The sequence below is a fragment of the Diorhabda sublineata genome, chromosome 8 (assembly GCF_026230105.1).
Source record: "Diorhabda sublineata isolate icDioSubl1.1 chromosome 8, icDioSubl1.1, whole genome shotgun sequence".
Taxonomy (NCBI): domain Eukaryota; kingdom Metazoa; phylum Arthropoda; class Insecta; order Coleoptera; family Chrysomelidae; genus Diorhabda; species Diorhabda sublineata.
Window position 1 is genome coordinate 23,880,215 of NC_079481.1, and position 18,134 is coordinate 23,898,348.

Consider the following 18,134-nt stretch of genomic DNA (forward strand, 5'->3'; position numbering starts at 1 on the left):
CAGATCCAACTAATACAATAAACACAATGCTCAAGTGGCAAGAGTTACTTACCTAATGGAATTAGTGAGTATAGCAGAACCTGGTATATTACAAATAAGTCAATTTAAGTAAAACAGAAGAGAGATGAGACTGAGAGAAAACAGATAATGTTATTGAAAAGTGAGTATAAACGCATGAATTGATCCTTGCTGGGAAGAAGAATCAACCTTGTCCTGCGCGTCAATTCTCATTGCACTTTTGTCCCATTCTATTGTTCCAAATAGTTTGTCCTTTGAATTTCGATTTTTTAAAATCTGTCGTTCAATTTTCGAAGACGAAGAACCCAGAACCGAAGTATCATTCAACAATGTTGAATTACTAGGAAGCAAGCATGTTTATTCAAACTTTAAAATTTCATTGGAGATATTCATATATATTCATAGGAGATAATAAATTAGTTTTTTATTACATAGCTTAGCATAGCTTCATTGCTCTATATGGTACATCCAAGATTTTTATAAAATTCAAATGTGAGTTGAGACTTCTCACCTCTATTTATTCAATTTAATTTCATAGACAAGCTTCTAAACCTACGTCGTAAGCTAATTTTCAATGAGTGTATATAACATCGAACACAGATCACCATCTCGAGAAACCTTGATTGGATGGAGATTTCATTAATTCGCCAACATTCCCATTGACCTGAAGGTTTTCGATGATGGAGTTTCAAGTACCTTTGTATTGGACGGCTCACATTATCCTCATTCATATATACAAGATGATTTTTATGAAATTAGTTTAATCTCTAGTGGGGTCTTAGGCTCTCTAACATAGATTTATTTTTTCCCGGTGAAACTTTTATCCAATGAGAGTTTTTGCTTTAAAACAATATTATTACCTTTCATTGTATGTGGTTGTTAAAGTTATATTCTGTTATATTCGTAAATTTCCTTTTGTTCAATCGATCGGATTGTAGCAAATATTAACTGATTATTTATTTAAAAAAACTGTACTTTCATCTGCAACTTATCCTATCTATCTAAAAGGCCCCATGTCAGTACATAGAGCTCTATTTTATATTATAGCTGAATAGTAAATTTCTCTATTGGTAAATCGCAATATTCTCATTAAAATTTTCATGAAATCAAAAACAACAGTCCGTAATTATTATTCCATTGTTTCTTCTTAGCCACTTTTGAATCATGATATTTAAATACTTCACCACCTGACAACAAAAAATTACAAGGAGTTGCTCGAGATCTCAATAACTTTCTTTCGATGTTGGTCAAGAAACGGCGACCACTATATGTGGGCGAACCGAATTTTCTTCAAAAACAGTGTTAAGAACAAATTTATAAACAATCATGATTAATCCGAAGTCTATAAAAATTACACGCCAACAATCCACTAACAATCGAAATAGATTGAAAGAAAATTATAAAAATCAACTGTGGGAAAATCAAGGCGATGATTTTTCAGTGTCTCATGTGAAACATATTATATTTTATAATAAAAATGGGAAATCACGTCGCTAGACATAAATTGAAAGTGTACAACTGCTCCGGCAGATGTATGTAGTGATGTTTTTCATTTCTTCAAGAATCGTTCGTGTCAATTGGTTCCTTCGGAAGGACTTCTGGAGGGTCCATCAATATCACCTTTCCCATAAATTTGGTTTTGACGATATCCACTGACAAGTTTTCAGTATGCTGTTGTAATAGTTATCATTTTGGAAAGAACAAGTCGGGAACTCATTGTAGCCGATACTATCACATAGAGTTGGTGAAGTGATCATCGGTAATGCATCCGCAAGAGTAATGCGAAATGGATAAATCTTATCTTGAAATTTTTGTTATGTTGAAACTGCTATTTTTGACGTATTCAAGGCTGCTGAATTTTTCGAACCGATATGATTACAAGTTACTACGGCAAAACACGCTGCATATTTTCAGGATTTCCCGCAATTTTTGATCGGTCTCTAAATGGCGCTTTATTTATGCCGTGGAGATAATCATGGAAAACGAAAGTAAAAAATGTGTAACTAGTTCCCAAGACGCCTCCTTGATTTTAAATGTATGCACGTGCTCTTATTCTCACTACTTGGAGTGATATTTAACAAATACTTGAGGAAAACCTTCCGTAATACCACTTATATTCGTCATTCTATGTCACTTTATGCTTGATAATAATATCGGCATTTTTGGATAGACATTTTAACTCTATCGATTACATAGTATATAGTTATTTATACTATAAGGTATGTAAATAACATTTACTGTTCGAGAGCGATAGCGAGAGCTGGCAATAAAGTATATAAGATTTTTTTCTTTTTCACGCAGACTTTATTCTTGGATTTTTATTAATTTAGTTGGATACATTTCGCATGAATTTATGGACAGTTTGACCGGTTTCTATAGCATCAGAAGCATTGTTATTTTATCAACACCGTCAATCTGAAAGTTTATTATCAAAAATGGAGAGATTGCTATTATCTGTTGATTTATATAACAGCTGAATGGTTATCGAAGAATCAGAAAATATCAATACTTCAAGAAATAATACTAAACAAAAATTGCTACTGCAAATTGAGAAAAAACGTGAAAACATTTAGTCAAATTTTATAAATGCTTTAATCCTAATTTGTACTGTTAATATTCATATCACTTAGGCCCATTTCGCACCAAGCCAATTCAGTCCATTCGTGTCTAGTCAACTGTTGTACAGAAGAAGAAAGATGAAGAAAATATGAAATTTCTGTTGGGAACGTTTCGTGATGTTGCTTTATGTTGAAATGTAGAATCAAGAAACCACAGTAACTTAAAATACGGCCATGTTACTTTCGGGACACTGTTTGCACCTGTCCCAGAAGGGACTGGCTGAAGTGGTTTGGACTGTTTCGCAACCATTGTATATACCTGTGCCTACAGCAGAGAAATGGAAAGACATTGCTCAATCGTTTTATACGATTTGCCATATGCCTTAGGTAGCTTATGGTAGAGAATCTACAATGGGAAGGGCATATTAATATACCTTTCTATTTAGAAGGCGATGAGGCTTTTCCTTTAAGTGAAAACCTAATGCGACCCTATGCTCGACGGCAGTAGAATATTTAATTATCGTTTGTCTAGAACAAGGCCTTTGGCATATTAACACAAAATTTGACATATTTCAAAAAGCTATAGAAACTGATGTACAATTAACGGAAAAATCAATTAAAAGTGCTTAAGTACTACACAATTTTATCCGACAAGTTCAAAAGGAAAGTGACAAGATTCTGGAAACCGAGTTTTTAGAACAAAATTCAATGTATCTTCAACTTCAATCCTTAAGACCTACAAGTATCCACAGAGCAAATACAAAGGCAATCCGAGAACAATTAACAGTGTATTTCATGTCACCAGAAGGGTCTGTACCATGCTTTTCCATGTAGCAGCAATAAAATCCCGATCTCTGTGCTTTGGGTGTTTAGGATCGTACATTGCTTCTTTCGCTTGCACTAATACAATTAGTACTTCTATACCCATTTTCTCCGTGCAACTGTCACGACTGATTGATTCTTAAAATTTTCGACCGGCTGAGTCGCAATAAGTCTTGGCAAGTCTTGACGCGTTGGGACTTGACTGGACGCAAATGGACTAGCCTGGCTTGGTGCGAAATGGGCCTTACAATTACTCATTTTTTATAAAATTTAGTTTTACGTTGTTGATGAAAATTGGAAGTATTTCCCACATTCGTAGTTGAATTTTATGAATATAAGGTGTTTTTTAGGTAAATAAGATACGCGTGTATATTATAAATTATTATCTAATAAATTTACAACCTATCGTTAACAGCAATCGATACAATTGGTACCTGAAAATTTTTACTTACTTCCTTCAAAACAGTGTAAAAATACGAGGGATGCTACTTAGGTTTTGAGATATGGCAACACTGATATAAATATGTCGAATCTAGCATGCCCTTCAAGAAGTTTGATATTATTAATGGTAAACGTACTCAGAACGTGCTATCATACGAGTGCTATTTGAGTTGTTTACAGATACTTGAAACATTCATATTGGTAAAAATATGGAATTAAATCGCGTGAATTAAATCAACAGCAGTGTGTCGATCAACTCGCTCCGTTTTTTGATTATGAAGCATTATCTCGAGCCATCGTGTTTCTTTGGTTTTCAGAATTCAATCGTGGTTGCACTTCGCTACAGGATGAATTTCGCGAGAGTCGTCCAAAATCAGCTGTTATTCAGAAAACATCGACGCTGCGCGTAAACTGATATTGTCAGATTATCATGTAACATACTGTGTGATTGAGGCATACTTGGGCATTAATTCCATTCTGTTACATTCAATATTGTTTGAACGTATGGTTGCTAAAAAGATTTGTTCGCGTTGGATACCAATTGCTCAAAAAGCCTCTTATCGATTGGTAAGAAGAAATGTTGAAAAAATTCAATCGCGGTGCATCAAAAGACGTCTATAGGATCGTGACTGGCGACGAATCATGGATCTATGTATATGAATCCGAAACTGAACAACAATCGACAGTATGGGTCTTACAAGACGAACCAAATCCAACAAAACTTGTTAACGTATCACTTCGAAACAAATGTCGCCTGTTTTTTCTAAATAACTTGATATGCCGCTACCGTTCCATTAGAGCAGCTTAGAACGATTAATTCTGATTAGTACATAAGCGTTTATTTGCCAGAAGTATTCGAAAACTCAGGGAAACCAATCGCAGAAGACGAATCATTCTCTACCCTGACAAAGCGAGCTCTCACACATCAGGTAAAACAAAAAAACCAATACAGTCCTTTGTTTGGCACCCAATGATTTCTGCTTATTCTCGCAGATTCAAAATAAATTGCGATGTCAACGTTTTTCTACACCTGAGTGTTGATGCTTTCAAATCACATGTTTTGGAGGTATCTCAATCGGAATAAAAAGAATTGATTCAAACGCATGCAAAAATGTATTGGTTTTAATGGAGAATATTTTGAAAAACAATAAAGCCATATCCAATTTGAAATATTTGTGTTTATTTATTTATTTGTCTCGAAACTCTCGTACGTTGTTCACAATATAAGGAGAAGACGAAAGTAAAGTTGTAGATACCCAAAGTGGAAAGTGTTTATAAGAAAATTTTGAAAATTAGAAATTGCTTATATCTCTTTGAGTGAAGCCTTTTATGGGTGTCGCAGGATTAACACCAATACAAATTTTTTAATTTATTTCAAATTTCTGGCTAATTCTTTATCTCACTATGGAAGACCTTCAATAAAACTGACTAAGTATTCTTTTCTTTGTGATTTACTTTCACATATACAAATATCAATTACATGTTATCACTGTTTAACAATCTCACAATGGAAAATTAGTTGAATTCGATCAACGCCAAGAAAATTTCCAGTGCAAAGACAACGAGAATAATTAAGTGGAGCATTTGTTTTAATCGAAACCTTATCGAGATGACAAATACATTTGATTCGTTTCGCAATTTATCTTATATATTTGCGAATTGATTTTGTAACTGATTAATAACTTTTTATCTGATTGTACGTAATGGGAGGCGAAAAACGATTTACATAATAATTAAACTGTACATATTAGGAATAAATGAACTGAAAAAGGTGATTGATGAAATCAGAATTTGAGATTTCACAGAGTTAGTTAATAGGTGTTTTTTTGGGAATGCTTCTATCCTTCTATGTATTTTTAATTTTAATAACTAACGCGTAAACCTTGCTTTTATTGCTCAAGAAAATCGGAAAATTATCCGATTTCATTGAATTTTCTCACCAGATTTATGACAAAATCAGGAAAATATCTCATTTAAATGGTTTCATGACACCAAATTTCATTATAAATGCACATATTTAAATATAAAGGTTTATAATTTTTTGCATAAAAATCAAACGAAGTTCATATATTTTTTATTAGTCTACACAAAAAAGGAACATTTTAGGAAATCTACAATTTCTCTCGTAAATTGTAGCAGTAAAATCAACTTTTTTTGTAATGTTAACAATATTTTCATGTTTAATTTGACCGTACTAATGCTATAAGATGTCGAATGTCCTTTACAATTTATTCATTTGAAATTCAATCTTGGTTTATTATACATTTTTTTAATATTCGTTGCGCATAAAGTATGTGTGTGTGGTAGGAAGATATTTTTATGGAACAGCTTCTTATTTCTCAAGATATTATGTTGTATTTTTTATAACGATTGAGCACAGTATGGGGTTTAACTACCATCAGAATTCCGAATATGTCCAAAATAATGTACAAACATGAATTAAATATGTAGCCAACATGTTAATCTTGTAGACTTATCATAAATATTCTCAAATGAAATGAATTATGATATTCTTCAAATGTTTATTTAGTCACATGATAATCCAATGAAACATTTGAAAAATTTCCATTCGTCAAAATCGTGTTTATTCCACAAATACTAATATCTCTGAACATTTTATGTTTGAAATAAATTAATGGGCGTCAGGATTTTTTATTATAGAATAAATTTGAATTGTTTTTGTTTTGCTGATTTCTTTTTACGTTACTCATATGTAATTACCATATACCTATTCTTTGTTACCTTGTACATTATCAATCTATATTCAAGTCTTTTTCTAAACTCATTCCTTTCTCCAATATTATATCTCAACAATCTTTCGCATAATTCTAATTCGACATTTAGCGACCTCTAGATCTTACATTTATTTATCTATGAATATCCACATTCCACAAGTGTAATAATTTTGAAGATATACAAAAATAAACAATCATAAGTATGTTATCACCATGCGGACAGCCCCTTATTGTTCGACGTTGGTGAAAGAGCAAAACCTGTAATCGACGTATCATTTTAAATAAGTGGAATCATTGTTTCGCTGAACGTTGCTGGCTTGCGTTCTACTTTCGTTGCTAATTTTCTTTGTTATTGTATCTTTAATTCTTTGTGGTTTGTGATCTCTTGTGCATTAAATATGAATTCTCGAATTGAGTGTTATAGTAAAAGCCCATCTAAAACTCTTTTCAAATGTTTATAAATGTAAACTGAAAGAGTATTCTCACTTTTTTTAAGAAAAAATTGTACAAAAGGTCGCAAAAAGTTGGCTTATGTCGTTCATCCGTAATTAATGTGATTGGAGAACACAAACAATCGCAGTTGTTTTCAAAATCGAAAACAAATCAGAGCTGGTCCGAATTGAGAAACAATTTCAGGAGAGTGTTTCCATAGGAATGAAATACCGAGATAAGGTTCTCAGAGTGGTTAACGATGACCTCGATTTACCGAATACTTCAAAGTTAACTGCTCTCAATAAAAGTCATACCTCACTTAACAATAAATTTTATAAGACTTCGGTTTTTGAGATTTCGTTAAGACCTTTGATTAACAAACTAGAATATTATGGCACCCTTAAAATGGTTTATATCTTATCTTGAATGTCGAAAACAATTGGTAAGAGCTAATGGTAAAGTTTCAACTAAATTGCCAGCTAGCAGTGGTGTACCTCAGGGTTGAGTTTTTGGTGCAATTTTTCTCTTTGGTATTCATTAATGATGTCACAGACATACGAATTGATGATAAATTCACTTTATTCGCAGATGACACCATTGTAACCTGGAATGGTCTAGACATACAAGCTTTACATTCTCCGGGTCTCTATTTAATCACTGGGAATATATTATAAAGGAGCTTTACCAGCTCTAAAACTCAACAGTAACTTGATAGATCAAGTTTCTTGGTCTACATATTGACGATGCCCTTCAAGGTATGTACATATAGAAAACTTCGCCAAAAAATTATTCTCAGCTGCGATTAAATGTCGGAACAGCTCGATTCTCGTATTGCTTTAACAACTTACTACTCGTTGTTCGAATCGCATCGGTATGGTTTGCCTTTCTGGGGGTCTTGTAATTTGCACATCTTCGATTCTATGTTCAAATTAAAAGAAAGACCTATTTGTTATATTTTTGGTTTGAGTAGTAGAACGCATTCCGATTTCTATTTTATAAAACACAAAATTCTAACTTTCTTTAGAATGTGTTTGTTCCATCACCTCCAGTGCAACAAAATTATTCATTCAGTTACCGGAATCAAAATGGCACATACATTTAATAAGTTCCGAAGATTGCCAAAGACATTTCTGATTAAAAGACCTCATTGTTCTGTGGCAGAATACTACAATTTCCCATAGACTCGAAAGACTTGCATAATTCAATTTAGTTTGAAGTATGATATTATATGTATTATAATTACTACATTAAAATTTTCTAATGACAATAAAGCTCATAACTCTCTCTCTTTCTATTTGTATGAAAATTTGTATATAAAAAACGTAGATAATAGTACCTTGATAGACATGACTGTACATGGATGGAGAGATTATATGTTAGCAATAAGGGCATACCGGAATGAGATTTGCAAAATATATTATAAGGACAAAATATGGTAAATTGCCAGTTATACAACACAGGTGATTGTTTAAAACTATAACATCATAAAAAAGAAGAATTTATAGATCGACTTTCAATGATCTTCGAAAGATTTGGATTTAGTTTACTGTAATAATTAGTAAACCCTTAAATTTTTGCTGTGTTCCTGGGGGTTTATTATATTTATTTTTTGTTCGAGGAAAGAAAAAAGCTGATAATCTGCAAAACTGATAGTGTAGATGGTTTCATTAAGGAAGCTTTTTGGTATTTTGAAAGGAGAAACCGTTTATTACCACGAAGAAATAAATTAATGGGGAATACTTTGAGCGGACAGTAGATACTATTATAATATAAACAAAGTAGAAAAAATTGTTACTATAGGCGAAAAGGTGGATGATTTCGAAATTGTTCATTGCGACCGCTTTTCCATTGAAATATTTCTCAATATAATTTGTATTTTTACATTAAATATGACACTGGATTTATATTGATTCAAATTATATATAAATTATCTAGCAAGTTGTTTGCGTCCGAAAATATCACATGTTAAACTATTTGATATTGAAAAAAATCATTATTATGTCGAATCATGTCGCTTCGACTGATCACCTGCAAATAGGTGGAAAGAAATAGAACTTTGGTGTTCTTTAGTATACACTTATAGGATAGAATAAATTTTCAAAGAAGACGCTACAACTAGTGAGTATAAACTTTATCAAGTGACTCACAAGCTGCCGTAAGCTTTCCCTGAAGAAAATTATCCACTTAAACTTATCCATTTAAAAGCTCCCTCAAGTAATCCAAAGAAAGGAAATAGTGTCGAAGCGAGATCTGGCCTGTAGGAAGGGTATTTCAGTTCGTCAAAGCCCAATGAGTTGATTAAGGGCCATGTACGGCTGGGTATGTCGTGTAACAATAAAACATCCTTTAATTATCGGTGGCTTCAGCTTATTGTGTAAAAAATCGCACTCTCCACTGTGACCTTTATCCGAATAATCTTTGATCTTCTTTGGTACTTGGTACAATATGATAGTGGAACTTACATTACAATCGTCATGATTGTAATTCAATTTCGCACAAATCATAGATGCGCCCATCGATGCATACGGTCACCTACTACACTACTATCTTAGTTTAATAAAGCTGTAAAATGAAAAGTGTATCGACTTCATTGTAGTAATATATATCACTAGTTTGGTCCAACGTCTGAGAATATGATGATATTAGTTGTATCGTGACTGCTATAAAAATTCATTAACTATATTTTTTGCTCTACTTCGTCCACTCTATATCGCCCCGATATGATTAATGTTTTTATGAAACTGAAACGGTTCATTTCAAATCAATTAAGAGGTAGTCTTTAGTGGGTAGATGAGTGTCTACTTGATCTCCTAAAAGTTTTATAAATACATCACAAGTGCTCGTCAACATACATTTAACTAAGTAACAATAAACAGGGACTGGAGATCGTGTAGCGATGATCTTTTAGGTGGAATGAAACACACATATGGCACGAGCGTTGAGATAATCAGCACAACGGTATTAGAAGTTTAAAATCAGTGTCTTAAAAAAGTTTTGTGGATTATCTGAAATAAAAGTTGATCATGAAAAGGCTGATCTTTTCAACTAAATTTATAGATAATATCGACAAATGTTATCAATTATAGAAATAGAAAAATCTCATGGTCATATGAAAAAGACGTGTTTTTCATGTATTAACTAAACGTAAGTTATCCTCACGTAGGGTGCCGCTTTGCAAACTTCGGATCAAAAATAAATTCAAATTATCATTTTCAAAGATATTTTAGAACGATTTAAGCAGAACAAGTCGTATTGATAACAGCAGATAAAACTTGGACCTCAAAGCAGTGGGTTGCAAATAGTGAAACTGCTCAGAAAACAGTTCCGTCAGCAGGAAACAAACAGAGATATGAGACTTGTGGGGAAATATCTTTATAATCATAATTTTTGGAAAAAGTCTTGTGCAAATATGTAGAAAAAACTTGTAGAATAACGAGGGGGCTTCACAAAAGAAGTAGGAACATGAACAACACCTATTGTTTAATGACTTTATACTTCATTTTGAAATCAAATGTGTAAAAGTCATTGGAAATCTAAGCTATCCACAAAAAGTAATTAGCAAAGGTATGGACAAGCTTCATTCTAAGACAAGAACTAAAAGAGGTTTTATCGAATTTATGTTTATTAAATTATGCTAAAGAAATGATATACCATTGAATTCATATGTGATATCAGCATTTGCTGATCATATTACTTTGATTACTAGATAAAAAACGAAACTGGGTGTTGTATTTATTGTAGCCACTACGGGAATAAAACATGTGGAAATGAAACAAGATAAAATCGAACAGTACTTTTAGAATAGATAGCCAGAAATATGTTTTTAAGATAATAATTAACAAGAACGACGAAACAGATAGAGGGCTTTTCAACGTATGTGAAACAGTAAGAGCCCAGTAAATTTCTTTAAAATTCTTTTTCCTTCCGGAACTAATTTCCGTAGGTGCATTTTTCTATACCACAGAAAGGTACCGGGGAAGACTTTTGCATACCTTGATTCTCGAATGACCAGAAATCCAAACCTAAAAAATCTTGCTGCTCTTACAGATCATCATTCAAACAGATATTTTTTTCCATGCTAATCCCCACTTATTTTCCGTTGTTAGTAATGTCGCGACTACGCCAATACATAATATAGGTACATGCACGACATTTTTCGTCTTTCGACTGTTTCTCCGAGCAGTAAAACAATAATCCTTCGACACCTGACCGACCGGTACCTGACACAGGGAATTTCAAGTTACCTTCTTTTGGAAATTCCAAGTCACCTTTCTTTTATAACCTTCTTAATGTCCTAATAGCATGCAATCAACTTAATCCTCTCCGATACATCTGGTACCACGTTTTACTTACACGAATCCAGGCAAGACGTTAACTGTTAATGATGCTCTTCCTTGGGACAGTCAATTGAGTAGATCTCTAACGCCTAGATTTTAGTGGAGCTACCCGTTGATCGTAGAGATTCGGCACGCGCGACTTAATTTCAAGTTTTGTATATATTTTTGTGTATATTGTTTTGTTAGTATATATGTATATATAGTAAGTAGTTATCAAACTTTGATTTTTGTGCTACATCTTTCTAATTTTCCATATTATTTTTGCCTAAAAGGTGTTCGCATATAATAAAGCGGCAATTAGCATTTTGTGCTAGCCCCAGTTGCTCCAACGCCAGCTTCCGTTGCGCTTTTTGAACTATATTTGGGTGGTAAATCCCCTTTCTCAATCATTCTTTCCATTTAGTATCACCGTGAAATCATTTTAGTCATTTGTTTTCTAGATCACCTAGATGATGAAATTTAATTTTTTAAGGAGGACCACGTTCTCTGTTTTTCATTTCTCTCGTAATTTGCGTAGATATACTGAGAATAACTTCGGCAGGTACAAAGGTATATCAAATCTGCAATGTACCCCAGTGTTTTAGTTAGGAAAGTTCTTATATTTTTAATTCCATTCACAACTACATGACTAGAACTGCCTGGAACTGACTAGAACTTACATAAAAATGAATGAAAACGCGAAACGATTAGAAAGTATTTTTATATGCTTTTATTCCAGATTAGTATGTTAATCAAAGTTTGGATATTACCTCCAAGACTTCTCAATCTAATTATCCAAAAAACTGCTTTTTGAAAGCAAATATTACACAATTCATTTATTTTTTAACTTCGCTGATTTTGGTTACACTATTATAGCTGTGACGAGTGAAAAGTGCCAATTCACCCATGACCTGCACTGGATTTTGCAGCAATTAAAATTTTCAATGTACCTATTCAACCTTTTCCAATTGAATTGTGTATGGGTTTGATGGTTTAAATATAATCATTGTGTGATTATTTGTGCTTTTCAACATTATTTTATAAATTTCAATTTAATTGCTTAAATATTAATATTCTTAATTCAAAGTTAGAATGTTTGCGTACCACGAGTTAAAAATTAATTTATTAACAAACATTTGTGTCCAATTCAATATGAATTATATCGAAGTTAACAAAAATTATTTTTAAAAAAAGTGCATTAAATTACTTGGTTTTTATGTTTACTTATATTATTATAAGTATAGGCTAGATCTGTTGAAAATAAACATACAAAAAAGTACTGTATAGTATATGGATATATTGAATTCAATATTTCAGAATAAAGTTTGTGCAGACATTTCCAATCTGACAGTGGAAAAATAACACTGTAAATATATTGACAGAATAAGAAGCTTTCATAATTTGCTTGAAATATTCAATCACTATGAAATGATTGACAGAACGTTCTATTATTTTGCTACAACTTTTAGTATCTAAGAAAATAGACATATTTACTTTTAGAAATGGGTTTAATCTTTTTTTATTGTTCTTTAAACAGAAAACCAAATCATTCAGTTCGATTACGAAATACTTTCGACCATAAAAACTGGTATTGACAATTTTGATACATGAAATAATAGGATACGATACGATTTATTGACTAGTATAAATACAATAACATTCATGTAGTCCCAATAGTCAATCACGAAGCGCTAATAGTTCTCCCAATATCAATTGCAGAAGACAGTTATGCGAGGAACAATCAATATCTCATAAATACGCGTGGCACTCATACCAAATTAAGAAATGAAAAATAATGTTTACTCCCCATATAAAATGGTTAACATCCAACAAATCGTCAGTCCACGTGGACTCATTATCTACACTGTTTACCAATGAAAACATCGAATCGTAAACATAACTGCATTCCTATTGGCCGAAGCTATCGGAAAGCATAAGCAATTGGGTCGTTTAGTGAGATTCATTTAATTCATAAATTTCTTTAAATAAATAGAAATATGGCGTTCCTAAAATCAAGGGCAAATGAAGACAATGAAATTTCTCAGGGTAGTGAGAATGAAGGTAGGTATGAATTTAATAATAAAGTTTTAGATATACAAACAGCAAATTATATTAAATATATTCGAATGTTAAAAAAGTATTCAACAATCTGATAATGCAATCATAATAAGAATTGCTGAATTAACTAGAGTAAATAAATTTTCCAATTATCGAGTAGTCACGAAAGACGTTGCTGTGAATCATTCACAGAACCAGAAATCATTTAAAGAAAAAGTGAAATTAGTTGATCAGAACATTTTATACGTAGGAGAATTTATAGTTTATATAGGAGAGAAGGGCTGCAACATTACAAGTAATACAGCAAAAGATAGCAGATTATCCAGAATACAATTGTACCAGAAACATCGCGTCCAGTTTTGTCTGCATGTGGTTTTAAACACATAAAACTAAATAAACGGATGGCAATAACCGAATCGTAAAGGATCGTTCGATGGCGACAAGATCATTTGCGACAGATAAAAGACTACCGAAGTTTTAATAGACACATAATTTATCTAGATGATAGATGGTTTGATAGTCACAATGTAGTAAATTTCGGTTGGGATGACAATAGAATAAATAGCTGTTTGCAAGGGCCATGTTCTAAAGGGAAACGCATTATAATATTACACGCTGGAAGCAAAGACGGTGTCGTGCCTAATACTTTATTGATATCTGCTAAAAAATGAAAAACTGTGCAGCTGATTATCATGAAGATATGACAGCAAAATTATTTGAAAAGTTGTTTAATGAACAGCTTTTACCTAACATTCCATCACAGTCAGTATTCCTGTTAGCGATCGTAAAAAAGACCCAACAAACAAGGAATTTCTTACTGTTATTAAAGGTCTAAAGTTGGAGGAAATTTATTATATCGACAAGCTGTGCAAAGAACAGGGTCACACTCTTCTCAAACTACCCCCTTACTATTGCATATTCAACCCTATAGAGTTAATGTGGGCAAACATAAAATCAGTATTACGAAAATGTAATCAGTCTCCAGAACTGAGTAGAGAGGTTGTACAACTCGTAAAGAAAGTTCTAGCAGCAGTACGCCAAGAGCATTGGAAAAACTGTGTTGAACACGTTATCAAAGAGAAGATAAGTATGTGGTATGACTCTCTTTACAACCCATCATAATTCAATCAAATGATGACTCTAGACTTTATAAACATACTTTGGAATTGAAATGTTTTTTTCTTTTGTTTTGTTTGCAAAGAGTTTATTTTGGGGTATAAAAATGGAATGGGGTATAAAAAGGGCTCAGTTCCCATCTGGTACCCTGTTTAAACCAAACTCACAGGCAAGTACATTTCATTCGTCTATTTACGTTTTATTATTTAATATTCAGTTGCAGCAAATTAGCGAAGTATAATAATGATTTTTTTCTAAGTTCCAAGTAAAACTACAATTAAGTGCATCTGTCTAAATAACGGCGTTTAATGCCGTCCAATTTATAATGGTTCGATTGCCTTTTAACGATTACTTTCCCGCATAAGATATACATAAATTGATAAAATGAAGTATCTACAAAATTGTCGTCATGGGTTTCGAACCAGTTTTTATAATCTGCAATTGATATTTGAAGAACTTTATTAATAACATGAATAATGAAGTAGAAATTTGAACATAGTGAAACAAATATTTTCATTAAAAAGCTAAAAATTTAAAGAGATTTAGTTCCTAACAGTGATAAAAATTGCTTTGAAAGTTCATAAAATAGACGCTGACTCATATTTTTCACGTTCTTATCAGTATGAAAATCTAGAAACAGTGTAACGTCAAGTTTGTTATATGTACTGTGTTTCATGTAGCCTAGAAAATAGTACAATGAGTCTACCTGCAACCTTGGTGGTATAACTGTGAGTATCAGAAAGAGTTGGTTATCTCGTACACCCCTATGAACACACAGAATTGTTTCAAATATATGTCGTAGGTCAATAGACAAATTGGGACTTTAGCTAATATTCCAGGATAAAATGCAGTTGGCTGATGGCACGTCACGCATGCCTATTCTCCAGGAGTATTAGCTAAATGACGGTTAATAGATTATTAGTTGAAAAATGTCAGTCTCGGTCAAAGGTTTAAAACGGTTTAAAACATGTAGATGCAAGCTCGCAAATAAACAATGTGTAAAAAACCGGTGTTTTTTTTAAAAATAAAATAAAATGTAAATCACAATGTCATCAAGCCTCCACGTGTTCCAATAAACCTAACCTAACCTAACCCAACTTGTCTATTGACCTACGACATATACATGAAAGACAATTGGTCGATCCCATATTCCGTGTTCACAGCAATGGACTCGACTTCCTGTATTGTGAATAATACGTAAAGCAGTCTTCTGAAAACCCTTTGAACTCTGCTAGAGTTGCCCCATAGAGGGATACCGTAAGCCAGATGACTGTGGATCAATGCAAAGTAAATCGTGCATATACGCGATTCCTGTCAATAGAGGAGCGTAAATGTAAAATTGCAAAAAGTTGTGATGAAATTTTTGAGCATAGTGAGTTTATTCGCTTCCCCCAATTGAGATCGGGATCTGATTCCCAATAATTTCAAAGATTTCCCTCTGGTACCTCGTTTTGCAGAACTTAATGTTATTTTTCAGTTTTTACTTCGTTTAATTTCATGTTGTTAGAATCAAACCAAGATTTAGGTACCGTTAGAATCTCGTTGCTGATGTTTTCATCCACTTTCGTTAGGAATATAGCATCGTCGACGAATAAAATATTTGAGAGACGCTAGTAAATCGTTTATATATACTTATAACCATAACCATAAATATAAATTTTGCTCAAATTATTTCAATATATTTTTTATTAATACTACATTTCTCAGTGTTATGTTAACGAACTTTTACAAAAATTATTATATTATACCGAGGATTTTTCAATTTCCATTATCAAATGCTTAACAAGTTAGCACCACAAGCAATGAGTTCTACTTGCGAAAGACATTAAGGAAGGATGCTACTTGTCAGAGTAGCTGAAGAGATAAATGCAGGAATATGGGACGAAGACAGTCCTTACATTCTCAGCTTTTCGAACGAGCCAAACTGTGGAAAAATACGGAAGATTTTGCCAGGAATTAAATCTGGATAAAACCATGAAATTCCATTGATTATTAGTGAATAAAGGATCAAACACATCACTAGTTAAAAATATCTGGAAATGAACTAATCAAACAATAGCAACGGAAGCCAAACATTCGAAAGAGAAAGATATCAGAGGTAGATAACTGAACTGGTTTGAACATGTGCAGAGAATGGCGAATATGAGATAAGCAGGGAGTAGAAAAAAACGAGAATTAATTATAAATGGAATTAATATAAAATTCAAATTAATTTTCTTTGAATTTCGGCTTTCAGTTGAAACCGCCCGAAGTTGAATTCGTGATTAAGCCTATGATTTTCATTTGATCTGTCATGACCTTCTCAATTTTGGTCTCAAAACGTTTCAATTTCAACACCATAGAAGATTTTTACATTTCATGATCTCCTTTGTCGCTTATTCAAGATCTATGTTTCAAACAGACAAACTTAATTCACCTTATTCTCACCTCTTATTTTTCAATGAACACGAATATTATCTTGATGGTACTTTATGAAGCTTTGGTTATTTCGTAGTTATCCAACATAATTTCATGGAACGTGTATGTCAGGGACTGAATGAATCTTCAGAGACAATTAGCTAAACCTGAAAGGAATTAAACGGAGAATATCCATCAAGCAAACAATGGAGCCGCAATACACACAATAAACATTTTGATCGATTTAACCTCCAAACACTCCGACGGTATTTGTTAACATCACTCAACGATTAAATCTCCCTCATCCCCTGTATATAACAAGGTAACACTAGCCCTAGTGTTAATTTATATTCACAGTTGATGTTCACTGATTTCGATTAAAGCTCTCGAAAGCTTGTCGGACTAGATGACGAACGGTATTAACAGGACCGGACTTTATCTGGGAGCATGAGGAAAATTATGAGTGTCTTTCATTTCGTATTATGTATTCGCTATTTTGTTTATTGATATGTGTCTTTTTTCTTCCTCTATTTCAGGAATCCGTGTTTCCACTTTCTTTCTGGATATAGCAAGGGCTTTTGACAAGGCCATATAAATATTTATTTACAAAACCCCCATTTTCAAGTAAATTTCTAGACCAAACTACAACCTTGCAACCGATAACCTCAGGTGTGCCACAAGGGAGCGTACTGGAACCAATTCTATATCTTTTGTATGTACTGTGACACATGCAAATGTTGTGGTCCTATACTTTCATCCATCTATAGCATTTCGTGTACTGCAAATTAACCTTTATACCATCTTCATCTGGCTGAAAAAATGGCGCATTAAAGTAAGGAAGGAAAGTCCAACTACATTAGTTTCACACAGAAAAAGAGCACATGTCTAACTGTTACGTTTATCATTTCTTACAAAAACAAGAGCACGTCAAATATATCTAGATCATAGACTTGTGGAGAACACACATATTTACGAAACGTTAACATACAGGATTGAAACTCTTTAAATTATATTGAATAAAAGTGCGCCAATAACATTTGTCATTTAATTGTTGGGCTACAAAGCGATTCTTAAACCAATATGATGGAGTTATGGGCTACAACTCCAAGGCGCAGCGCCTAAATCAAACATTGAAACTCTAGAAAAATTTCACTCCAATGTTTTTCCTACTATTATGAACGCTAATTGTTATGTACCTGCCCAACACATTCATAGAAGAATCTAATGGTATCAACCAATCG

The 18,134-nt window shown here is 32.8% G+C and overlaps 1 protein-coding gene across 3 annotated transcripts in view; it reads left to right on the forward strand.

Moving 5' to 3' along the window:
- The window catches only part of LOC130447457 (ephrin type-B receptor 1-B), a 779,444-nt gene that overhangs the window by 105,560 nt on the left and 655,750 nt on the right, over positions 1-18,134 (forward strand). The window lies entirely within an intron of this gene.